This window comes from Haemaphysalis longicornis, unplaced genomic scaffold (assembly GCF_048455015.1).
Source record: "Haemaphysalis longicornis isolate Haplotype H1 unplaced genomic scaffold, Haemaphysalis longicornis Haplotype H1 scaffold_9, whole genome shotgun sequence".
Classification (NCBI taxonomy): Eukaryota; Metazoa; Arthropoda; class Arachnida; order Ixodida; family Ixodidae; genus Haemaphysalis; species Haemaphysalis longicornis.
The window spans coordinates 38,090,895-38,098,405 of NW_027526460.1; positions in this window are offsets into that span (position 1 = coordinate 38,090,895).

Below are 7,511 nucleotides of genomic sequence, written 5' to 3' on the forward strand. Positions count from 1 at the left end.
ATGGCAATGAGTTGGCCTCATAAGAGCAAGTTTGGTACACTTATGGTAGCTGGGGGCAGATGAGTGCAGTGTGCACCATGCCGTTGCTGACGCTGGCATCTACATATGCTATTGCCGTTTCCTTGTCTGCGCTATGTAAGCAAGAGGCTTGGGCCATGGCCTGGTGAGGAACTGGCTGATGGAGGCGACCGATTCGTTTGTTGCTGTTAATTGTAGTCGCTGCCATGGAGGAATGTTTTAAGCCTTCACAGTGGTACTCGGTACAACATACTCCATGTACCGGGCTAGCGGAGCGGCTGAACCAATTATCCAGACTTTACAGGCCCGGGCAGAGTGGCGTTCGAACACCAGCTCATCAATCGTGTTGAGTTGGGCCTCACCCTGCAGAGTTGGTATCGGGGTTATTCGCGGTAGTCCATTAATGGCCCGCAGTGCATCCCGACTGATGGCTTCGAGGCTATCCCAGTCTCTCATCGTGAGATGGTGAAATTGAGCCTGGTACACGAGTCGGCATTGCAACACTGACCGCACAAGGATTCGAGCAATGCTGGTGCACGCCCCGCCAGCCTTCGGCGCCATTCGACGTATCAGGTATATTGTCCGTGCGGCATGATCTTTTGCATTTTTCACCCATGGAGCCGCGGACCCAGACGAGGCAACGTCAAGGCCCAGTACAGGAATAGTTGGGACTTCCTGTAGAGGTTGTTGATGAATAAACAACCAGATAGGCCTGTTCTCAAGTCGGCGTCGCCCCGGCTTGTTAGCCAGTGACATGTATGACGTTTTTTCTTCCGATAGTTCAATCCCTACTTGGGAACACCAGGAATCGGCCATGTTTAAGTTAACACCGTTTGTAGCGCGTTTTCTAGGATAGGATGACAGGATGCACGCAACACACAGTAATGTCGTCAGCATACATGATGTAATGCCCTTTAGGTATCTCTGCCAACCGCCAAGCTAGAGGAAGCAAGGCGACATTGAACAAGACCGGCGCCAACACAGAGCTCTGTGGAACAGCACGAGGCGATGTGAAGTGTCCTCTAGCTTTCCCGGCCAAGCGAATGGAGAAGGTGCGGTACCGAAGAAAGGCGTTCACAAATGTGCAGACGAGGCTGGGGAGTTTATTCCACTCGAGGATCCGACCGACGGCTTCGCGGCTAACATTGTCGTAGGCCTTCTTAATATCCATTGCAAGGACAGTTCGAATCCGGCGAGAGCATCGTCCTTTCAGGATCACATCAGAAAAGTGCTGGAGTCTGTCCTCGACACCCAGCTGTGATGCGTGATCAGTACTGGTATTTTCTGGATATGCGTATTCAGTAGGATAAGACGCTTATGCGGCGCAAAGCAGTCAACAGGTCCTGCACGTGTCATTTCAAACATTATGTGCAGTAGAACCAGCCAGCTGTAAGTCGCATAAACGCACACTACAGCTACGTGTTCTATAAGCAAAACGAAATTTGTTTGCCTGATAAAAAACTATTCCCTATGGACTCCAGTAAAGCTCGATTCCTTCGGTACTCCATAATAATTCTGCCAAAATTTTGCTCCCAAAAAGCTTAAAGCGATGCTGTTTTCCACTGAAAACGTGGCACGTGAGGGGGCTGGTTCAAGCCAGGGCGTCATGAAAAAAAGGTCCAAGGACAGCGAATGCTTTGAACCTCACGCGGGGTTAAGCGCTTTCTTTACCTTTTCTCTAGCCTTTACATAAAAGCCAGTCACTGAACGAACAGGCAATCAACGCACTCGGGAGGAATGATTAAGATCGGCGCTGATGTATCTGTCCCCGTTTCCCGCGTCGCCTTGAACCACAGCCTCGGTCAGTCGTGACGGGCGCCGCATCAATCTATAAACCACCAGCGGGCGACCTTCGCGTGCCACATCTGGTCACGGATGAAGCCTGCGAAGTGCACTGATGCTACTATACGCAGGAGAGCAACCGTCTTTACTCTCACTTTCCAATTTCGTATTCGGATCCTTTTGGCGGGAAGCTCTGTCAGCAGTGTTCTGTCAGCGTTATACAACACTGTACCTAGCATTTTGCCTGCGCGGAATAAACCTAACCGTCTCAAAGTTGGCTACTTTGTTTAAATTTATCCAGGCATTTGGTAAAAAAACACCTTGTGCTGACCAGAACAGTTGAGCTTCTTTCAGCGATTTTGACTTCTAGTAGCGGTCCTTTTGATGACCGCGATAGGCGTAAAATCTGGGTTTATGTTTAGATTCTCCTACTTTGAATTCGTCTGTGTCATTCTGTTTCAAGCATTTTAGCGAGTCAGCTTTTCCGTCTCCGTCTTCGTCCGAGACTTCAGCGGCCTTCGTTTGTCGCTCATTTTTTTCTTGGTCAATAGAGCTGCGATGTTCGTGGCTTACTTGCGGCTGCACGATAAAGAATTTGTCGGTGGATCCGTCACTGGTCGTGTTTTTTGGAGATTAGAATATATGTTTGAACACCGTCGTTATCAGCTAAATATATGCTGTATCATACCAGAGTACTCAATCCTAGACACTTGTTTAGACAAAACACGAGGAGCTTAACGCTTAGAGAGCAGAGGCACGATTGCTGTTCAGTATAACGATACAATTGCGCCTACACTAGAGCTCCGCGGTATTTATCAGCATCAAACGCCCGTACCTGTGCGTTCACATTCCGAACGTCATCCATGCATTGACCAGGGTATGGGCATTCAAACTCAGGAAGTTGTCTTTCTTGTTTAATCGAAGTACGGGCTTTTCCGTGGGAGTAATCACGCCCCCACTTACGCCCACGCGGGTGTATGTAGGAATCCCGTCAATCAAGGGCGCGCGTCACCGATGTTTCAATCGTAGCACAATGTTACGTACCCGCACAGCAGCAGACAACCACAGAGGTGTACCGGACAATAAATAAATAAATAAATAAATAAATAAATAAATAAATAAATAAATAAATAAATAAATAAATAAATAAATAAATAAATAAATAAATAAATAAATAAATAAATAAATAAATAAATAAATAAATAAATAAATAAATAAATAAATAAATAAATAAAAACAGCTATTTCGTTATTTTCACATTCCTTTATTTACTTCAATACATGTTTATTCTCATACGCAAACTAGGGTCAGTGTTCCCAGATCACTTCGTTCGAACCCATGGCTGGACTCGGTCACGAGTTTAAATGCCTCGAGTTTAAAGCATCCTGCTCAAAGCATATATAAGGACAGTGTGGGTACAGACTGACACCACCACCGTGGTTTCCATTAAACTCGTGCACCAAAATCACAGTATTTATTGTTAGTTTGCGAACTTGGTAGATGCGCATGCATTAATGAGTAGCGGAGCGAATGAATACATGCAAGGACGGGCGCGCATTCCTTGTGCCAGGGTGAGCGGGTGCCTTTGTGTACCTACTAAGTAACTGCGTTATGTGACCCGCGCAGGTGAAGGCGAACAGTGCGTTGATCCCGCTTCGCTAATCAACGCGCACTCGGCCCCTCTCGCACTCACCCCAGTCATACATGCACATTTTAGTCCAAGAGGATGAGTACCGACGGATTGTCCGTTATACGCTGTCTGAGCAGCAATGTATATGTGTCCACGCTTGACCGAGGGTGTGGAGAATGTTCGGCCTTGCTTGCTCATCGCTTGTCAGGCAACGTCCTTTTAACGCGAACAGGCATGAACATAACCCCGATCTACGCGCCCAGCGCCACTGCTAAGTTTCCGGGCGGAGACGGGCGTTGCGTAAGCCACCTCTTCTCGCTATGTACACCGCTGCCGGCCACCTCTAACCTATGCAAAAGGACGGGGAACGCAGTAACCCCAAGGAGTGCAGCCCCTTCGTAGCCGCACTTCCCCCTTTGCGATCTCTCTCTTCTCAGTCTCGAACAAAACAGCGTTCTTCGGACGAACCACAGCATAGCCTCGGTGACGATGATGGTGAGAAGAGACCGCCATCGTGGAACAACTTGAGTCAACAGGCACTGAGGCGGAAGTGGTGACTGTTTCCCTCGCTTCCTTCAACTCGCCGGACCGACCGAAAGGGAGTTTCTGACGTCACCGGGAGAGTCCGCTATAAAAACGGACAGCAGACACCATTGGACTGCGACAACCGAGACAACCCTTCCATTGGAGTAATTGGCTCCGACAGAACAGAAAGCATGAAGGTGAGAAAACTTGCCGGAATCACAACTTGCGCGACGGATCGATCGTCCAAATGTACCGTTACTTTTTAAAAATACAAATAACTTTACCGTTTCAAATCTGTTCAGGAATGTTTCAGATATGTTCTGAATGATATTTGAGCGTCGGTTAAAAATATTCTGTTTCAGATTGTCTTAGGCGTGTGTGTAGATCTATACTTACAATGTCGTTCTGCGAATGTATAGTATTCAGTATATTGAATTTATAGAGAACCTTTCTGGACCTCTGCTGCTTTCCAGAGTACATGAGCGTACTTAGTGATGGTTTTATATTTACCTACAGACGCTACAGTTTAGTGTGGCACCAACGGAAGGCAAAATCTTTTGGAAGCATGGCAATACAGCCCCCCCCCACCCCCTCTCCTTCGTGCTTTTGCTAAAGACTCCTGCGAGCATGTCGCCGTAAAGCAGGGGATCGGATGTTTAATAAGCCCATCGTTGGCGGGAATTCTATTACAGGAATTTATCAACGTGAGTGAGCGAGGATGTCATGTAGCGTACAATCCGCACATTACATTGTGAAGAGCACAATGCTGTGACTCCCCCCGTCATGCACAATTCGACATACAAAATCTCACATATTATCACATATAATAGGAGTCCCATGCAAGGGTAAGAGAGCAAATATTATTAACATGTAACTGAAATTACGTAGCTTTACACTCTAGCATTACTGTAAGACGGAAGACTGAAGCCACTTGGTGGTACATTTTTCATGCAAAAATGTTTTTGGCTAGGTTCTCTCAAAACTTCACGTGAGGTGGCGTTGTATAGATTAACCAAGCTACGCGTTTCACTTCAACATAATTTGATAATTGAAATGAGTCTTTTCCAGCAAACTGGCAGCGGTGCATGTCTTTAAATGACTTAGCATTTTAGGTGGCCTAATTTAGGCAGATTAGCATAGTTCGAGCTGATTTATGATGTACGTCGTTTAATATCTCCCCAAGACCAAAGCTTGTGAAAATCGACCGCGGAGAGAGATTTTCCGATAATATTTCCGGTACTATTCAAGGTTTCAACAACCATTCCAGCTCTTGTAACGGGGCTATATAAGTAAAAACTGCCACAATTCAATAAGAACGTCTTAAGTAGGCAAACCCATGAATTATTAAAGTAGCCCAGTATCACTTCATCGCTATTTCAGCAATATACTGAGAACAATATAGCATCACCTGCGCTATCATTAGCCTGTCGCATTTTTCGCAGCTATCAGGGAGAGCAGCGAATTTAGAGTGTTTCCTGGAGGTTTTTAGCTCTTCTTGTACAACGGAAGAATGGTGACATTGTTTAGATGTTCTGAGTTTGGCTTTTATCTACGCTATAACATGATCTTTAAAATTTTAAATACTGAACAAAATTACCCTAGTTGTGGAGGTGCCAGTGCTCGAAGTGTTTGTTTGTATACCACATCTACGATGCTTCAAAGATTTTCCTGGAGTTTTCTCGCAAGGAGTTTAAGACCATTTCTCCAACACCAAAAGTCATTTGACGTTTCTGCAAGAACCGTTCTTCTGATATTTCACTCCACGAACTTTCTTTTTACAATCCGTAAAGCCGGATTAACGGGTTGCAGAATTTTCGTCAGCCTTGAATCTTGCAACAAGAATGTTTGAGGCGTTTCACGTTACAGACATGACCTGCTGTGAGCACGTCACCTGCCAAATAATGCCGTAAAATGTATGATACTTACTTCCCGAAGTGTGCACTCAACAACTGTACGAACGAAGGCACTTACGTCAAGCTTATTGATTGTCCGATACATTTAAGGCAAGTCGGCAGTTGTAATTCCATTTATTGCTCTCTGATTCTGTTTTCACGATGTTTACTTCGCATATTGTTCCTCTGTTTGCAGGTCTTGGTGTTCCTAGCCGCAGTGGCAGCGGCACGTGCGGCAATCGTTAGGAATTCTATTTTGGAAAGGGGCGTCTCCACTATGCACCACACCCAAGATGTAAGGGTAACGACTCTCTACTTGACGAACGTCAGATGTAAAACTCTGGTGTTTGCAAGCAACATGCCTCGCCCCTTGTTTTTATACGGGACGTGTCATTTAGGGAATCTGGTACGTTTGGCGTCGCTCACTTTTGACATTGTTTTTTTGCGTCACATTAACGTGGACCATACCATTGCGGGAAACATTTCTAAAACAACACTGCTTTTGAACACGATCGAGGTATAAATACGCAAACAGCACCTCATAACTATTAGCATTGGTGGCATGACTTACAGAGAAAGAATGTATTGAATGGGGGTGGCCAGCACGGCTTGCTTGTATCAATTAATGTAGCTCATATATGTAGAGATTTTTTTAGCGCCGAACAAACCTCAGGAACATATAAGGCAGAACACGAGTACAAGAATCAGTTTGGCAGTGTTGTTATAGTTAAAAATACACATGGATTTTTTTAGCCTTCCTAGGAACGCCCCATTGAGTTGTTACTTCCGCAAATAATAATATAAGGTGCCGCTCCTTTTGTTGTGTTTAATCATAAAAGCCATCGTGTTGGACCCTCTACAAAGATCGTCAGAGTGCTTGCGGAAAACTCTAGCTAATTGAGGTGGATATATGTTTTGAAATGGAAGAAATATCATGCGAACGGATGGATGTCGAGAAAGAAATCCTCATAAATTGTCGGTATGAGGCTCTAAAAGCAGCAATAAATGACTCCGGCTTGCAAAATAAAAGCAGAAAGCAAAATGTTTATGTGAATATTTGCAACGACCATAGGAGGGCGGGGGAATGATTTTGACCCAAAACAGAGGTTTATAAGCAACAGGTTAGTGTATATTCATGGTTAAAGCGAGACCCTGCACAAAAACATGTATAATGAAAGCTTCCATATTTTCAGGCACATTATTAAGTGGTACAAAATCTCTCTGGCTATTAATGGGGGAATTACAAAAAATAACGGCAATGTAAAAGCAGTGGTATAAGCGTTCTTTTCGTTCAAGACATTCCTGAAAGTGTAAGAAACTCGACGTTTTCGGTGGAACCAGTTAGTATTACACACAAGCTTTAAAAACACATGTAAGAAACATAAAATATCATTGCATGTGCAAGGTAAACTTTCCTCCACGAGCTTGCGATATTAAAAAGTGACTTCGAAATGACTTCCTCGACTGTCAATTCCGCCAAACATCTAAAAAACAGTTATATGCGTCGAAGAATATGTTGTTGGGCGAGTTGGTACTTAGCTGCAGAACAAATAAGAGAGCGAATGGAGGGCAAGTTCTTAAAAAGAAACAGTTCAGGAAAAGCGCTTTGTTTTCCGAGTCTTCGTTTACCTTTCGTGCTGTTGTGTGTTCTGTAACCGTATGCG